The following is a 19,015-nucleotide window of genomic DNA, read 5'->3' as shown; positions in this document are numbered from 1 at the left end:
TAAATTAACAATAATAGTTGAATGATCGAATGAAAATGATCAAAGAAGAAACGAAACAAATTAAAAACTATAGTTGCAAATCAAACCGCGCTCATACGCAAAATTATAAAATCCGACAGTATTAAATTAATCGATGAAGTAAGAGTAAAATTTGACGAATATATGATGAATACCACTAGAGAAAGACTACTAACAGATTCAATTCGATGAAATATTCAACGCTATAAATATGTACTTTTTATCGAAAATTATAAGAAAGCATCAGGACATCACCTGTATAACACAGGATTAGAAACGAAATACAAAAATTATCAATTCATTCTAGATATATCAAGGCTAACTGTATTCACTGTCACAAGTACAGTTTTCTTTAAAATAATCGTACCTTTGCTAACAGATTCGGCATGGGATATAGTGCGAGTATACCTTATACCAACCAAAAGAGGGCATGCATTTCTGGCACCAGTAGTTGAACATCCAATATTGTTTACACAACAATATACATATATGAGCGTTGATAATGAATACCTCGATCAAAATTCTAACATAAAAATAGGAGTCACAATGTGCAAACAAACACAAGCCATACACGATAAGAAATCCATTCACCATTCTGCGTCAGAAATCATCAACTTTTGCAGAAAGACAGATATTTGTAAATTTGCTGTTTACAAAATCGAAGATATAACTTTTTGTCGTTATTTCTATACTCAGAGGTAAGATCATAATAGTTATTATTTTATTGAATGGACAAATCTATTACACCGTTCTGAGCCAAAAAAAACTTTTATTGCACGAGCTTACAAAAACAAAAAGGTATAAAACAAAAAGGCATCATAAGCCTATCGATTAAATCTGTAACGGAACAAGAGTTAGAATTCGATTCAAATCATGTTGTTGTTTTGCTTCGGAGTATCAAGACCGTTAGGTCACAAGTATTGTAAGGAGTAATGAACTCCGAGCAAAACAATGCCGCCGCTACATGTAACCGTAAAACAAGACAAATTTGAATCTTCCGACTTCCCCCGACTATTATAAATAAACGGACGCGATCGTAAACGAATTATTATACTGTGACCAAACGACTTTATACACACCGTTTCGCGACTTGCACTTGTACTGACAATTTTAAAATACATTATCGACTTCACCTAATAATAATCTCATTAATCAACCTCCTACAAATCAATCGAGTGTAACTAGGATCATCCTTTAGTTACTATTTCTTATAACTAACGCATCTGCATATGGATGGCGAGCACGAACTCACGTTGTCATTTTCAATACCCCCTCTCAACGGAATTCGAATGCTCGTCAAACCAATGGTCTCTATGTGAGCACTATGATTTGGCGAGCCCAAGCTTTTTGTTAGTAGATCGGCTGGCATCTCATTTGTGGGCATATAGTGAATTCCAAAGATTCCTTTTTGGAAAATCTCACGAATATAATGATGGCGGATGTCTATATGTTTCGTGCGACCATGGAATACTGGATTTTGAACTAATTTGGCTGCACTCTGGTTGTCACAATATATTTCGGTTGCTCTTTCTTCAGCCATCATATCAAATTTGCTTAGAAATCGTCGCAAGTATACGGCTTCTCTAGTGGCTTCTGTTAGCGCCATGCTTCGATGCTGGAAATTGCTACACTTTTTTGCTTTCTAGATTCCAATGATATAGCACCATTCGATAGTTTGAATATGAAGCCAGTTCTGAATTTGCTATCATTAATATCACTCCCCCCCCCCCCCCCCCCCCCCCCCCACCCCAGTCGGAGTCGACATATCCTGTCATATCATCACCAATATCCCTGAAACACAGACCAATGTTAGACGTTTCCTTAAGGTAACGTCAGACCCTTTTGGCGGAAAACCAATGACTTTCCCTTGGGATGTTATTAAAACAACTTAGTACACTCACAGCATACATTATATCGGGCCTGGTAGCTACAGCGGCATACATTAATGATCCGATCAATGACTGATAGATATTCGAATCAATTTCAGGTGAATCGTCATCTTTGCTTAAATTTATTTTTGCTTCCAATGGGGTAGTTGCGATTTTAGCATCTTCAAGACCGAATTTCCTCACCATATCTGTAATGTATTTCTCTTGACTTACTCTTACCTCTTTGGTCTCTTCATCTTGATAAAATTGCAGACCCAAACAAAAATTCAACTTTCCAAGATCTCTTATTTCGAATCTTTTTCTTAAGCTTTTTTTTAAGTTATTAAACAATTTATGGCTATTAGTGGCCATTATTAGGTCATCCACTTTATGGATATTAGTGGCTATTATTAGGTCAGTATGAGGATTGTATCTCCAAACGCAAGGATCTTCTTCAATTTGTTTAAGGTTAAGTTCTGTCAAGTAGCCATTTAATTTTTCAAACCATTGTTTCCCGGTTTGCTTCAATCCATATAAAGATTTCTTTAGATAGTATACATAGTCTTCCTTGCCCGGCACTTCAAAATATTTGGCTTGATGCATGTAAATGTCTTCATTCAGATCACCATAAGTATATGCCATGGTTATATCCAATTGATATAAGTCCAATTTTAATTTGGCAGCAAGACCATTATAACTCTAATGGGAGTTAATGGTGCCACAGGAGCGAAGGTTTCGTGGTTTTCAATGCCTGGTTTTTGAGTAGAACCTCTCGCTACTAATCTAGCTTTCCTGCGTTCAGTTGTTCCACTTTCATTGTATTTGGTCTTAAAACCCCATTTTGATCCAATTGGAGATCTGGATTCACTGGACATTTTACTAATTCCCAAACGTTATTTTTGATCAAGCCGTCATATTCCTCTTTCATGGCTTCTTTCCATTTTTCTGCATGAGGTCCAGATAATAATTCATTTGTCAACGCCCGTTAGCCGTGGTGGAAACATTCGTTCGCAGCCGATCACGAAAGTTAAGCAGCAGCGGCGGTCACGGGGCGGTCTAGGATGGGTGACCGCTCCGTGAGGTGTTGACGAAGACGAGACGCGTCGAAGCCATTTTTCGCCCTTGGAGTGTGCCCCTCTGGGGCGCTGGATGGTCGAAGCATACAAGGCAGCCTCCGTTGAATATCAATAAGGAGCGACAGCGCTAGGGGCAATGCCCCCCCCCTAACGCCAATTTAATAGTTAGGAAGTATTAGGACTGGCTCGAACAAGAGGACGCGGGAGGGGCTGCAACAGAAGTTAATTCATAAGAGGTTCCTGGAGCACCCCTGTCATACGCGTAGGATGGTCATCGTGAAGTTTTAGCCGGTAGGAGTCAGCGCTGTACGCGGTTATTACAACAGCGGAGTGTCCATGAGGATTTATCCACGTACAAAAAAAAAAAAAGGATAATAATTCATCTATTGACTCAGTCGAATTATCATTGACTAATTGTACCGTTTCTTGATCAGTTGGACAGTCTTATAAATTTTCCTTGGTCTACCAACATTTCCTGTTCGCAGTATGTTTAGACTTCCTCGCTCCCTCTTAACTCCAGATCTATCTTGAACACAATTTTCATTTTGATTCATGCTTTCACCATCATCATGTTTGTAGTATCACCATTATCATAATTCTAGTAAGAGGCCCAGATGCAAATACCTGAGTCGAAGGGCGAATTGAGAAGACGACAGCTGGGACTAGCGAGCAGAAAACGCGAGCTGGTAGCGCGATTGCTTGCTGCGTTACGCTTAGAGCGGGAACACGGTGCGCGAGAAGATGATCCAGATGATGACAACGACGGCGATTTAGAAGACGACGACGACGATGAGATTGGCGTGCTTGGGGAACGTTTAGACGTTAACGGTCCAGGAAATCGCAATCTCAATAATCAAGACTGCGGAGTTCGGGTAACTCCAGTGATAAGACGACCAGGGCAAGACGAGCCTAAGTGCACAGTGTTAACGCTCAAACACGTAGAGGTCTCGCTAGAGAAATTCAGCGGGGACGGTCTGCTGAGTATAAATCGGTAGATAGAGGTTTTTACGATTTGACAAACAGACTGATGGTCACAAAGACGCACCGGATATATTGAGAGTCAACATAGTAGAACAAACCGACGAGATAGACTTATCGCACGTACAGGAACCTTATTATTGTGAAGCGATTAGCGATAACATCAGAGGGTATAAGCCGGAGAAGAAGCGGGACGCCGAGGTAACTGCAGAAAGCGTTTTAAAAAGTGGAAACCCGTAGTACGAAGACCGCGAAGACTGGCGCCGCCTGAGAAAAAAGAGATGGACGATTTGATGAAGTTACGGACAGACGAAGGCGTTATAAGACCATCAAACTGGAAAAAATGTCGCTTTATACAGAAGGTTCAGAGTTTCTTGGGACTCACGGGGTATTTTCAAAAATTTATTAGAGGCTACGCGAAAATTGCTAAGCCCGATGATTGGTACAAACGTGTCGACCATATCCCGGAGTATCCAAATTATACAATAAACAGAAGCACGGGAAAAACTCCTTTTCAGCCACTTGTCGGGGTCGAAATGCGAATTAAAGGAGATGCACAGGTTAGAAAGTTAATCGATGAAGAGTGGGCTGTGGAGTTCGAAGAACAACGTCGCGAGCTACGTGAGGACGCAAAAAGGAAGATCGCCGCAACTCATGAAGAAAATCGAAGAAATTATGATAAAAGAAGAAGGAGTGCGAAACAGTACCGACGGGGGGATTTAGTGGCCATAAAGAGAAACCAGTTTGGCTCAGGATTGCCAACGCCCTGGCCGCGCTGAGTGCACTCGTTCCCGTCAGATCACGAAAGTTAAGCAGCGTCGGGCACGGATAGTACTTGGATGGGTGATCGCCTGGGAAATCCGTGTGGCGTTGGCGAAGCGCGCTGGGTCCGCCGCGCCCCCCGGTGGGGTTCGGGTTTGAGCCCTGGCGGCTCAGCGCCTCGGGGTCGCCAAGCAGTCCGGTAGGGGAACGGGGCTGCCTGGCACGGCGGCTCCGGCGACGACGCGCGGTGTGACATAGCCACACACCGCTCCATCAGCGGTGGTATTGGGCGGGTGGGGGGGGGGGGCGGTGTGTCGCTCGCACCAGTTCCCAGGCTTCTCTCGATCGCAGCCGGAACGGTTATCGTGGATGTTTTAGTCGGTTGGAGTCCGACACTACCACGCCGCTTTCTCCAGAAGCGGCCTGGCGTCTGTGCGGATTTCTTCCACGAAATAAAAAGTTTGGTTCAGGGTTAAAACTCGGAGGAAGATTCTTGGGACCGCACTGGGTATTGCTAGCCATGTGGAATGACCGCTACACTGTGGTGAAAGTAGGGGAGCATGAGGGGCCTGCGCAAACATCGACGGCTGCCGATTTCATGAAACCTTGGGCCTGAATCTGAGGGCAGATGTTACTGCAGGATCACCGAGTGTAGTATCGTGGAAAAGTGCCTAAGAATCATCAAGTTAACCATGAACAATGTCGCGAGGCGCCGTTGGGTCCATCAATGTGTCGTCGGTCTTTCAATTGTATAGTTTTGTAGAAAAGGCCTACGTGACCCTGGCAACAAGCGTCTGCGAAACACGTGAGAGATTGACTGACCAATATTATGATGAGCCATAAAGCTAGGTGTAGATAAACATCTGCGAATTTGTCCTGAAAAGTAATAAAAAGAATTAAATTAACCGTAGTATATGGTAGATAGTTCACATCGCCGCACAATACGAATACACAGGAAGTTAATTATAATTAAATCAATGTTAAAATTATTCGAAATAAATTTAGCTTAGAACAAAGGAGGTAAACTAACAATTAAAAGCAGGATATACGGAAATATAATAAATGACCTATGGGTCATAATTGGTTTATCTAGTACAAAAAACAACGACGGAAATATTTATGTTATACCAACAATGGCATATAGATATCCAATGTCCAGCCGGAAAATTTATGTCGGAGATGAAAGGAGATCGGAACCTTCCCTCTGGAACATCGGGAAAACCCCTTAAGGCCGTAATCTAGATTCTATTATAGGCGTAATTAAACAATTGTCGTCATTCAATCCGATTGTATTTGTTCGAGATTTGTGATAATGAGCTTGGGCTCGAGGCGACAGCCAGTCACCGAACATAGCCGCGGTCACGGGATGAACACTTTGTCTAACAAAGGTATGGAATAATTCTATAACTCTCCTTAAAAGAAATATTTTAGCGGCACGCGACAGTAAACTTTCTAACGGTTTCTGTCCCGTGGCTCGCCACACGCAGATCCTATTCTTCTGGTATGATGGTTACCAGATGCCTACGCGTCTCCACAGTACGTAATCAGCTAGCCCGAGGGCCGTTATAAAGACTAAGATCTAATTACCTAAAGTCCTTCAAACAGACAAACAGTCTTTGTTCCAACTATGGGAAGATAGGGGAAATCAATTTTTCTCACGAGCGACGCTCCCCGCTAGCAATTGTCCCTCAAGGGTGGCTAGCACCCTTCCTTAACCACCAACATGGAAATTAACCAATTAACAGCAACGTCAATTTCCCTCACTTTCCGAACGAAGGCATCTCTCCACGAATCTGATAATCTCGTGTTCTTAGACACACCCCATCCTCTGCAGCATCGTCGCGACGGAAAGTCATTCTTTCGTGAGATCGCATTAGCCAGTTACATAGCCTCTTTACGCTCGGTGAATATTTTACGTTTTAACAGAGAGCTAGTTTGGTAATACTTGTACCGTAGGTAAATAAATCGTTTCCGACTTAGACTTTGAAAGATAGTACATTTGTTATCCCGTTGACCGCGGATTCGTTATTGAATCTAGAATCATTGTCATTAGTTTCTCGAGTATCAAATTACCATGGTTACTTGTAAAATTCTGCAATAATCGTATTTGCACTAGTTAATGTCTCCTCTATTGCATAACAATAATGTGTAATCAAAATGAAGATTCGTTTCACGCCCCTAACCCTAATCATAATGCGAACCTGACATATATAATAAATATTTAATAGATATGGTTTTTTATAAAATTTAATTTTATAAAAATATTAGCGTTGTTTTGGTTGGGTTATGTAATAATAACCGTTAATATATAATGCATATGTAGGTCCAGAATTGGGAATTAAACGATGTAGTGTTCTTATTTTTGGTTAGCAGTACTGATGTGTCAAAGAGATTGAATCACTGGTAGCCATGGGGCTCACTACGCCGTTAAAAAATTTAGAACAATTTAATGATTAAACTGAGTTAGAAAGTGTAATATCTAATTAAAGCGGTAGCTGTTAACTAGGTATAAAGGAGTGGTAATGGTTAAAATTGGACAAACAGTAGGAGGATTTGCGAATTGTAAATAAAAATTAGTTATTTATATTATTAATCAACTAATCAACTGATTAAATAAATAATATTGGATGATTTTAACTAATGGCTGCACAAGGGCCTATGGTACGTACCGGTTTGAGTGCAGGTAACAAGTCAAACGACTAATGCTGACGTTTGGGCTGTTGACGAATATGTAAATTTGTAATATGGTTCGACTACTTTATGATACTTTTTGTAATGCACTTGATCGGCACGAGCAGAAGCGACGTTTTTCGGGACTGGCATTCGGCGCTATGTTGTGAAAAGGACCTGCTCTTCGGAGCTCGATTCTGAGATCGCTGCGCTTGCGTCGGATGAGAGTGCCGTTTACAACATCAGGCAGTTGGCGCCATATTGGGGTGATGGCTTCCTCCATTATCACATAGTGGCTTGCAAAGATATTGTCGGCTTGCAGTAAGTTCCGCCCTTAAACTTTTTGAATTTGATATTGCCAAGATAGGATGAAACCTTTTAAATAATGTACAATATGTCGGTGCTGTTATGGGGTGTAACTGACAAAACTGAGAGTTTTTATTTATGCACATGCCAGTTGTTTAGCATTACTTTGGTCACTGTACTGACTAACGTTATGTAATTTACGGTAACTTTGGACATCAATAAGGTAAATGATCTTGACTTCAAAACCAGAATGGTGGATGATGATGGTGGTGTACTGAACGGGGTAGATTACTGATGCGTACAATGGTTAAAAAATGTGAAACAGCATTAGCCTCGTCTGGCTTCGGAACGGTGGAACGATGCATAAAGGGCGTCGGAAGCTCGGTGGTGCGTTGAGTTTTTGGATCTCGTAAGTGAAGGGTGGCACTCACTTGGCACGGTAGGTCTTCTTATCGCGGAAGCCAACGGTATCGACGTGAAGAGACGCGCACGGGTCTGTCAAGCGGTCGCCAGCCTGGTATGGGGGCCCCGTTACTCGGGGCAGGTTCTAGAATCATCACCAGCCTGATGCGGATATATGAATTGGTAGTGCCACCAATACGCTGTACGTACAAGTTACGATATGTAGTCTTAGACGAGTATACGGAACATGCCGTGCCATCTGGGGATTATTGTTAGTCACGACAGTTAGGTATTCGAGCACCAAGTAACACCTGTGGAGCTGAGCAGGTACTACGGTGTATCGAGAACCATATAATAAGCTGCATTGTTAAGAGTATTATTCTTTTCACTTTTCGTTATTGGCCTATCGCCCTGTTAGTTTTAGATTGGGAGAGTGAGTCCATTCCAATCACAAGGGTTAATAGCATGGAATAAGTTGGAATAGGAGGAATTTACTAAGCGAAAGTTCCCGACAAAATGGTTGTTTGCCAAGTTTTATTTTCGAGACACCATGTTGCTGTGCGGATCGATATGCCTCCAGGCGCGATGCTCGAGTTCCATTCGCAACCTCGAGTAGAGGTCGCCACATTACGGACCACTTGTTTGTTGACAGAAATAGAGCTGTTCTAAGTAAGTTCCGTTGTTGTGCTGTTATTTCATTTATAAGGAGGGCAAGCGCTGTTTCCTCTTAAATATGTGATTGATGTGAAACATTGTCAAGGAACAAAACATAGTTTAATAATGGATACACAGATGTAGCTTCGTATTGCCTATACGTGACGGTAGGATATATTTGGAAATCTTGAATGCTGCGAGCGATGCTCTGTTCTTACCGCCAAGTTACTGAACTCGTCTAGGGGATCGTCGCTCTATTATTTAGTGAAGTGAGAGGAGCCGGTTCACTGTTGAGATATGTTGCTGCGGTATAAACGTGAAGATTTCCCATATAAGTTTAGAGTTTGAGCTTTGTATTGTAGTATTTAGCCGTTTCTCCAAGGACAGTGTTAGGGTTGTGGTTCATATTTAGCCATCAGATATATCGCGATGAAATAAGGGAATACAGAGTTTAGAACAATTATCTAGTTTATTATTCGATGGAATTTGACTGCAAGAATTTTTTGAGTCACTTGTTTCACGAACTAATCGTATTTATTTGTTTCGCTCTTCGTTAATATTCCAAATTTTCTTTTGCCATCGCCTCTTTAACACTAACAGTGAGCGTTGAGAGCAATCTTGATGTGAACAGGATGATCAAAATTTTTACACGACACGCAACAAGGTTGATTTGTGTTATCCTCGCTTTCTTCGGTACAGGAATCTGGATTAATACATTCATCTGGATCATAATTTATCGTTGAATTTAACGCTGCGGCAGTCTGTTGCAGTTAAAAGCCACATGGCCTAAACGTTGGCAAGTCTTACATTGCATTTCGTTTGTCAAATCTAACTGCTGATAAAAAGTCGGAGGCAAAATACTGAAAATCAGTCGAAGATCAGAAATTCAAGAAAATTTCAGGCTGGCTTTTGACACTAATCTCATCAGGCCCGGTCACATAACTGGTTTTAAAGGTTGAGAAATCAATTAATTAGAGAATATAAGAATTCACATAAACCTAGATGAACAAAAGAAATAGCGATAAGTGTACAATTTTAAATTAGATCTTTAAATCAGTCGTTTAGCTAGGCCTGGTAAGATTAGTGTTAATTAAATAGCTTAGTAGTCGTTGCTCGATATTTTGAATATTCATTCGTATAATAATTAGCAAAATAACTTTCCTTCGTTGATTCCTCCGCCATAATTAATTTTCATTATTTACATCCTTCACTATACATTTTTTAATTCTCCGTATTCAAGATACTTGTTACGCCACGAGGCTTACCACAGGCTGTATTTTCTAACCGTCGCTCGCGGTCCTACAACATCGCAGGCAGATCGTCTTATCTGCCCGCCGGATCATATACAATGTATCGACGAGAGCATAGTTGTCGCCAAGCAGCGAGGTCTAGAAACGTCGATTTTTGACCGTTACGTTTTTCACACTAGAAGAGGCATACGTGATCATAGGCGCGAGCGGTGGCATGACCCGAGCATAGTGGGGGTCGTCTTCCAAATGAGACAAAGGAATAATCGAAGGGCGTTCAGTTCCCTCTGACGAGTCAAACGTGACACTTCGACAAATCTGACGAGCAAACAAATTTATCTAGAGATATCGCAAAGTCGAGTCAAATGTCTGTAACATATTCATCATATTATTGTAAAATATATTGTTCTATGTTAACCTGTTAATACAGTGTTACATTCATTAAACCACCTCTGTTATCCTAACCGAAACAGGGGAACGACTATTTCGCGGCGTCGATTAACATAATCGTAGCGAGAATTTACGCCTCTCGCTGACGCGTTCTCCTAGCGACCGCGTCTCTCCGCGAACGGTCGTAACAATATTTCTAAGAATAAAAATCATTGGATGGGTCAAAATTTCAGATACTATGTCGTGATAATAAAAATGTTATACAGAAAATATCAATGGACTTCAAATTTTCAATCGTGAGAAAATAATTCTCTTACCACATTTTTAGCTTAGGAATAAATAACTTTTCTCTTTTATTATTTTTATAATAGTATTAAAAGCGAATACGCACTTAAAAAGCGCTTAACCCTTCTTCTGTATACTGGGTCATTTCCGACCGGTAATTTTAAGTAATTTTCCATTTTCTCCATGCTATTGTTTCAATCTTGCTTTGTTTAACGAAACTAAGATTATAAAGTAAGGTAACTAAGGTAATAAATTAGACAAATGTGTCTGTGATGTTGCCAGTAGGGCTACGAATTATTGTACGATGTTTGTAAATATCGGTGTAGAGAAAGAATTGTGCTGCGCAATTCGAAAGATTCCTGTTGCGTAATTCGACAGGAAGTGCTCCGTAGAATAGGAATGTTTTTGTTTATGTATACGTATAACCGTATGTAACGTATAATCGTTAACTGCGTAGCTGCTTGTGCCACTGTCTCGTGTGCCCCCCCTTCCCTCGCCACTATGGAAGTTGCTATGCGAAACTAAGGTACAAGGAGTCATTTAGTCGTCTCATTCGTACCGATAACATGGATAGTGTTGCGTCAGGTTTGTAACGTATTATAACCTATTGGTGGCGTCGGCTCTTTATTACTTTCATTAGTGTGTTCTTCGCATTATTCATTAGTATATTTTTTAACTTTGTAACATATATTTTTTTTGATAGAGGTGACGCGCAAGTAAACTCAAGTACTTCAAAACAAGATTTCGCATGCGTTTCTGTAGTATTATTTAAGTATATTTAGTTGTGAACTTTCGAAATCTTGCAAATATTTTCAACTGTTTATAACACGGGATTCTAATGTATTAGTGGAGTGTATATCTCATATTCTAGTAACGAACATTCATAGTATAATTCTTGCAAATGCTCACATTGCATTCATGGTATTCGCAAACATTTGTTCGATATCGAGAAATATCTTGTAATTTTAAATTAATATTTTTCATACGTAAAAGAAAAGTAGCACTATTTTCCAAATAAACGTTCGATAGAGAAAAGAAGAAAAATATCGAAACAATATTTCGCTTCTTTCCTACTCCCCATCCCACCCCACCCCACCCATAAACAACTCTATTTTTAGGGAATATTTGTGACCGCGTGCAATGCGGTTTGTAGAGTCAGTGTTTGCTCCGCAAAAGTATTTTTCAATATTTTCAAATCACGGTCGTTTTGATTAAATTCAATCAAATAATCACACGCGAAAGCAATACAATTTTATCAAACAATTTTGTATGCGACAGTAGAGCTCTTGTTCGACGGTGTCAACGAACGGCGTCTCCCACTAGCAACTTTCCCTCGAGGGCGGCTAGCATCTTTTTCTAACCACCGATATGGAGATTGACCAATTAGCAACAACGCCAATTTCCCTCGCCTTCTGAACGAAGGCTATCCTCGACGAATCCGATGATCTCGTGTCCTCAGACACACTCCATCATAGTTTTCCTCTGCAGCATCATCGCGACGGAGAGTCATTCTCTGCTGAGGTCGTATTAGCGAGTTACTTAGTGCCTGTACGCTCGGTGGATATTCCACATTTTCGCAAAGAGCCGGACTTAGATTTTTGTAAGCACGTACATCTATCATCCCGTTGACCACGGATTCGTTATTGAACCTAAGACCAACATCACTAGTATCGCGTGTGTCCAACCGCCGCGGTTGATTGTCGAGTCGGTAGTATCCATACTCGTATTAACAGACCGTACCTTCGTTATAACACGACGATGGCCAATTCCAATGAAGATTTATCAAACGTCCACAACCTTATTCCTGACCCTTCTCCGACATATATTTTCGACTTCTTTTTGCGCGTAGAATCACCCCCTTTCCGCTTGTACCACCAGTTACCAACCACCCTGTATATAAATAATCATTGCTAAGCTTTCGAGTAACTGATTCAAATAACTGGTTATCTCAAATAACTCTATCGTTGGTTGATACAATTATTATCTGCGCAAGCAAAAAATCACAGAGTATCGACGACAAAGAATCCTTCACAATGAAATTGCTCGCCTTCCACGGTCCGGGAAGAGAAAATCGTTCACTTATCGTAGAATTCGATCCTGTACGCGGTCTCGCTAAATCAACGCTAAGGAAGGCCGGAAATGCGTCTACCATGTCGATCGCAGAAACACAAAACTCTCACTAACCGCTGCGCGATTCAAGTTTGACAAATCGAACGACACGACAACCTCGGACTCGCGCCTGGTCGTCCCGCAGAATTCACCTGCGGGTCGTAGCCGTTCGTTGAACATTACAAGGTTGGTGGAGGAGAGGTGATCGAAGGTCCAGAATAAGCGGTTGAAAAAAAGAGGATGATGTCACGTCGGAGACACAAGAAATCACGAAACCGATAAATCGCTGGTGATCTCCTCGCGTCGCAGTTCGAACGTTTTACGAATAAGGTGAAGAAATTGAACTTTGTATATGGTAATAAAATTTATTATGCAAATCCAACAGAGTGACGGTTCAAAGTGTTACAATAGAATGATTCAAAGTGTTATAGGAAATCGATTCAAAATGTTTTAAATAAATGTTTTTATACTGGGGTTTTAGTCCCTCTCGAGGGGTTATTGTCGGGTGTATATCAGAGGCGGCTATTCCGTTACTATGTGGTTATTGTTTCGATAGCTGTGACATGCAGGGTGTTTCGTCTACCCTATTACTGCTTCTGAGCGTGTGACACGCGCGTATATATTTAACTCGCGCGCAGGGTGCCAGATATTACGCGAGCGTTAGAGTCGCTCAGGCGAACCTTTATTTCATTCATGAACATTCCAGTTTTTCGGACGAAAACTGCAGATGGAAAATGTACGAAAAGTTTGTTCGTTTATGGAATTGTTTTACGTTGAATATGGATTTGGCTGGAGAGACTAAAATTGTTTTCCGTATCGTGCTATAGGTTTTCATATAGGTACATTCCTCGTCAAAGAAATAGCCCATGTGAGCTATCTTCAATTTCTCAATGATGCGTGTAGAGTTTTTCGACTGTAATATATTTTTTTTTTATTTAAAATTTCACATTCACAATTTGTCCAATTTGGACATTTGGTAGAATTTTTTATCTGTTTGATTATCATGTGGGTGGCTACCCCCAATGGGGTACCATCTTCGTGTTTGTTAAGATATATCCATTGTGAGGTCTGCTGGGTGTTTCCTTTTTAGTCTCCTTTCTATGGTTGCGTTGATCGTTTCCGCTGCCAGCCGGTTCGGGTGCGTTGCTATTCTTTCTCTGTACCTTCTTGCGAATCTGCTAATCTCTTCCTTGATCGTTGGTATTCCAAGGTTTTTCCGTATGTCCTCGTTTCTAACGTGCCATGGGGCGTTTACAATTGATCTAAGAATTTTAGCTTGGATTGCCTCTATTTTGCTTATATGGCTCATTGCTTCTGTTCCCCAAAATGGTATTCCGTACGTCCAGATTGGTTTTATAATCATTTTGTATATTTTTAACTCTATTAAGAATAGCGGTAGTGGTTGCTTCGTATCGTACCTTGTAATATTGTTTATAGCTCTTGTTTGGTGGCTAATATTTGCTAATTCGTCACTTAGCTTTTTTGTGTTAATTTTTGGATGCAGTCCTCTTATAACTACTTTGTAGCTCCTTTCCGTTTTGAGCTGGTACGTGTGGTATATAGCATTTTTTCCCTTAATTCTTTTATAACTTTCCTATAATTTTCTGGTGTGTTTGTTTGGATTTTTACCTGTTCTAATTTTGTTTGTTTTATTGTGTAATTATCCTTTCCAACAATATTGTTTAGTTGATCAATATGCGGGTCTATTATTTGCGCCTCAACAAAGATTGGTGGAAGTTTTGTAATGTGTGTTGATTGAGTTGTTATATTGCTTGTTGGGTCGTCGTCTAATTCTTCCGTTAGCGAGCTGAAGGAGTTTCTTGGCGGTAATTCTTGCAGACATGGCTGCTTTTCCGTATCTAGATTACCTGTTATTTCTCTTTTTTTGTTATAGCTGGCTACTTTCCAACTTTCGTCCTGTTGAGTTGTTACTTTGTTGATTTCCATGTCAACTTCAATTGTGGCTGAGCAGTCCTGTCCTCGGTTTGTTTGTTGACTTGTTTTTGATGTATCTGTTGTTTTGTATATGTAGTATTGATTTTGTTTGTTTATAATTTTTATTGGTGCAATAGTTTTCATGGTAGGTTTGCTAGTCTTCTTAATAGAAAACACGGGTTTCCACCGTTTGCACGTCCAGTTGCACCGAAGCACTACTTTGCACGTCCAGTTAGCTCGGCTGCTCGGGCAATACTGACTGTAATATATGATATCAAAACATTGTGAGCTCAGAATATGCAGTTCGTTGAAAATAATTAAAAGTATTATGAGATTTAGTGTGTAACAAAAAAAAATGAGTACATGCCTCTTTATTTTCTATTACTTCTATTGTACGATTTGCTATCAATTTATGTAGTTTCTGAAAATAATTTTCACTCAATGTATCCCATTCGCGTACAATTGCATTTTTTAATTCTTGTACGTGTTGATACTGCGTATACGCCGTGAGCAAGTTCTGCCCAGCAATTTTTAATAATATTAAGGTCCGGGGAGTCTTAGTTCAAGAATTTGCTTTTTTCAGGCTCGTTTATTTTTTTCCGCAACCCATACTTACAAATTTATATAATATTGTAGCGACACACGAGCTGAAGAACAAATCGAGCCACGTGTGGTCTTACCTCGGAGTATCAACAATGTTAGGACATACTGTAATAGTAAGTAAACTTCGGACAAAAACAATGTCGCCGCTTCGTGGAACCGTCTAACAAAGGCGAATGGAAATTTTCCTGTATCCCCTCGACCAGCATAAATAAAGGAATGCGATCCTAAGGTGACCAGTTTTCTTCAGCAAGTTACATACAGTCTTAGCGAATTAGTACCGAGCGTCTTAGCGAACATTCTTTTAACGACCAGTATCGAGCAATCTACGGTTTTCTCAGTGTTTATAATTACTTTAAAATATATTTGACGGTTTCAATATCGAGAAATCTCGTCATTAAACTACCACACGTTTTACAACATGTTCTTTTAATGAACATTGTGGGTTTTAATATTGTTTAAATGTTAGTGTTTTATTATTATTTATCGTTGTTCGTTATTAATGTTCTAATTTGTGACTATTAATTATTTATTAATTATTGGTATGTCTCAGGTGCGTGCCATGATGCATCGATGTCCTGACGTTTTACGTAAGTAAATAAATTTTTATTATTGTAATTATTCTTGCAAAATCAACGAAATACGTCATGGATATTCATTTGTTATAATTAATTTAACTTCTCGTGTTACTTTCATTTTCTGTGTTGATTGATGGGCGCTGCATTGAACATGGGCGCTTGAGATAAGTTATCTGCGTTTCGGGTGTCGCTATAAAACTGTTCGTTATTTGGATTCTCGAATTTATTATTTTAATTCAGACTCGTGTCATTTGACTTGTATAATATACATGAGGTGATGTTTGGTGTAAGGCGCCTAAGAAATACTCGGCGGTGTTCAACAATATAATTTATTTAACAATCAACAATCCTCGATTACCACTGACTTTCTTGCTTCTCGACTATGCTTGTCTCACGTAATATTCGTGAGAAGAAAGTAAAAAAAAGGTAAGATGAGGAGGATCCCCAACTCTTATATTTTCTTTTACAATATTTGTTACGACCGTTCGCGGAGAGACGCGATCGCGAGATAGCACGTCAACGACAGTTGTAAATTCTCGCTACGATCATGTTAATCGACGCCGCGAAATAGTCGTTCCCCTGTTTCGGTTAGGATAACAGAGGTGGTTTAATGAATGTAACACTGTATTAACAGGTTAACATAGAACAATATATTTTACAATAATCTGATGAAGATGTTACAGAAATTTGACTTGACTTTGATCTCTAGATAAATTCGTTTGCTATTGGTCTGATATGTTCGGTGTGTCACGTTTGACTCGTCAGAAGGAACTGCACGCCCTTCGATTATTTTCGTCTTTTCTGGAAGGCGACCCCCACTACGTTCGGATCACGCCACATTCTTTTACGCGAGGTAAAATAACGGCCACGAGTCGACGTTTCTGGAGGTCGCCCTGCTTAATGAACCATGCGATTGCCACTACAATGTTTGTTTGCCGGGCAGCCGCGACGATCCGTCTGCGACGTCGTAGGACCGCGAGCGACGGCTAGAAAATACAGCCCGTGGTAAGCCTCGTGGCGCAACAAGTATATTGATCAAGTATAAGAATACAATAGATTTATAATATGTAACGTTAGCGTATAATTCCGGAGTATGACCGAGAGTCGACAAGATTTGTGAAGAGTGCGGTTTCTGGGTAGATGCTCGGCTTTTATATCCTAAAAGTATTGGTGCTAATGGGCGATGTTGGAAGTTGTGGGTGCCGTGTGCAAAAGCTGATAATGGCTATCTAGATGACGTCATTTAAGGTGTGGTGGCTGTCTCATTTTCCCCTTCTTAGAATGATTTTGGTTCTCCAAAATCTTAACGTTTCTTCATTATGGATTTGTGGAATCGCACTTTGGTACGTGCTCATCTGAATTTGCACCAAGTGTTCTGTTTCATCTTCTTCGTCCAAGTGGCGGATGGCTAAAGTGTTTTGCGATATTTCTGTAATATCGTGATATAATGTGTTTACAAAGAGTGGACAATAGAGATGTTAATCAGACAGAAAAAGACGATTGTTGTTCAACCTGAACTATTCACGCCAAACGCACAGAAAACAGCGCAATCCACACTCTCTCGGCAACGCCACTCGCAACCTCTGTCTCCGCTCAGCTCGCACTCGGCTCCTCGACTCGCACTCTCTGCTTTTCGACTAACTCTCTGGTCGTTGCCGCATTCTGTTGTCTTTTTCCTAGGCCCACCGCACACGTGTTCTGCAGACGCTCGTGGCCAGGGTCACGTAGGTCTTTTCCACGAAACTATGCACTTGAAAAGACCGATGACACATTGATGGGCCCGACGGCGCCTCGGCTCTCGCGACATTGTTCATAGTTCGCCCGATATTTCTTAGGCCTTTCGTCCACGATACTACATTTCTGTAATTCGAAATTTAAATTTGTCACTTTGTTGGAACACTTTGAATGGAAAAACGCGATTTTGTGCGAAAATGTGCGGCTAATTTGTTATTTTAAAATAAAAATAATTAACAAATTTGAAAATACCCTACAGCGTTACGTCGAAAATTATGTACAGTAATAGTCTTCAAAATTTCAAAAGGATCGGTGCAGTAGTTTTGAAGTAATTGGGGGCACCGACTTTGAAAACGTGAGTTGTGGGGAAAACGCTTTAAAATTTTGAACACTAAAAAATCTGGTATAAAACGCTCATAAGCGAATTTTATCGGCTTACCTCTTCACTAGCGTAGAAATTGTTGAAAAGATTAATAAAAAATCAATTATCCTATAATATTTTTCACGATCCTTCGTAACTTGATCTTCAACGGTCAATTTTACTTTTTTTAGTTGACGCGCTACTTGTTGAAGTGCCTTCGTATTTACGTTTATGCGGAGATACAATTTTTCTAGGTCGATATAATCTCGAACCAGTTGATTGTCTATCAGATCTAGTAACTTTTTTAAGCATTTTAGTAATAATTTAACACAAAACTTAATGAAAATGGAATATTTACTCCTACACTAAATTTTTTACTCTACACTGACAAAATATACAGTACAGGTATAAGGAAGTTTGTACTTAAGTCGTTAAGTACTATAAATAGATCTGGGGGTAAGATTAGGTATTATATAGAGAAAAAAATTGTCTACGAAGTAACATAGCACGGGTCGGGTAGGTAATATCATCCGACATGTATAAAAATACTCGTAACTTCGTCAATTTTGCTTCAATCAACTTGAAATTTTGACACAATATTCTTAAGATGTTATGCATTCAATTAAACAAATAAAAAAATGCAAAAAAGAAATTTTTAAATTTTAAATCACCCCCTTTCCGCTGGTACCACCAGTTACCAACCACCCTGTATATATGTCGGAGATGAAAGGAAAGCCGAAGCCTTTCTTTGGAAATTTTGGGAACATCCTCTAGTACCTTAGCCTAGATTTTATTATAGTTGTAATTGCTTAAGATTTGTAATAAGCGAGATTGGGTTCGAGGTGACAATCGGTCGCTGAACGTAGCCACGGTCACGGGATGGATGTTTTATCTAACGGAGGTCTGGAGTGATTGTATGTGTTTTCCAAGAAATGTGGTTGTGGCGGCATGCGGCCTCGAGAGCGGGCCGAGCCACGTGTGATGTTGCCTCGGAGGTGCCGATGCAATGGGACATACATTGTATTAGTAATCAAAACTCCAG

General features: G+C 40.2%; 1 non-coding gene across 1 annotated transcript; it reads left to right on the top strand.

Moving 5' to 3' along the window:
* The first annotated feature begins 4,697 nt into the window (after window positions 1-4,697).
* On the top strand, window positions 4,698-4,816 carry LOC126869084 (5S ribosomal RNA). The gene has a single exon (XR_007690822.1). It is a non-coding gene; the product is annotated as a 5S ribosomal RNA (ribosomal RNA).
* Window positions 4,817-19,015: the final 14,199 nt, after the last annotated feature.

The sequence above is a fragment of the Bombus huntii genome, chromosome 8 (assembly GCF_024542735.1).
Source record: "Bombus huntii isolate Logan2020A chromosome 8, iyBomHunt1.1, whole genome shotgun sequence".
Taxonomy (NCBI): domain Eukaryota; kingdom Metazoa; phylum Arthropoda; class Insecta; order Hymenoptera; family Apidae; genus Bombus; species Bombus huntii.
This window is presented reverse-complemented; position numbering and strand designations above follow the sequence as displayed.